Below are 273 nucleotides of genomic sequence, written 5' to 3' on the forward strand. Positions count from 1 at the left end.
TTAACGACCGTTCCACAGGTGCATGTTCATTAATTGTTTATGGTTCATTGAACAAGCATGAGAAACGGTATTTAAACCCTTTACAATGAAGATCTGTGAAGTTATTTGGATTTTTACGAATTATCTTTGAAAGACAGGGTCCTGAAAAGGGGCCGCTTCTTTTTTTGCTAAGTTTATYTGGTGTCTTTATTAGGACAGCCTTCTTATGACTTGGTGGCAGTACGAATATGGACACCGTACTCATAAAATAAGTAAAGTATGTATAGGATCATC

Source organism: Salvelinus sp. IW2-2015, linkage group LG4q.1:29 (assembly GCF_002910315.2).
Source record: "Salvelinus sp. IW2-2015 linkage group LG4q.1:29, ASM291031v2, whole genome shotgun sequence".
NCBI lineage: Eukaryota > Metazoa > Chordata > Actinopteri > Salmoniformes > Salmonidae > Salvelinus > Salvelinus sp. IW2-2015.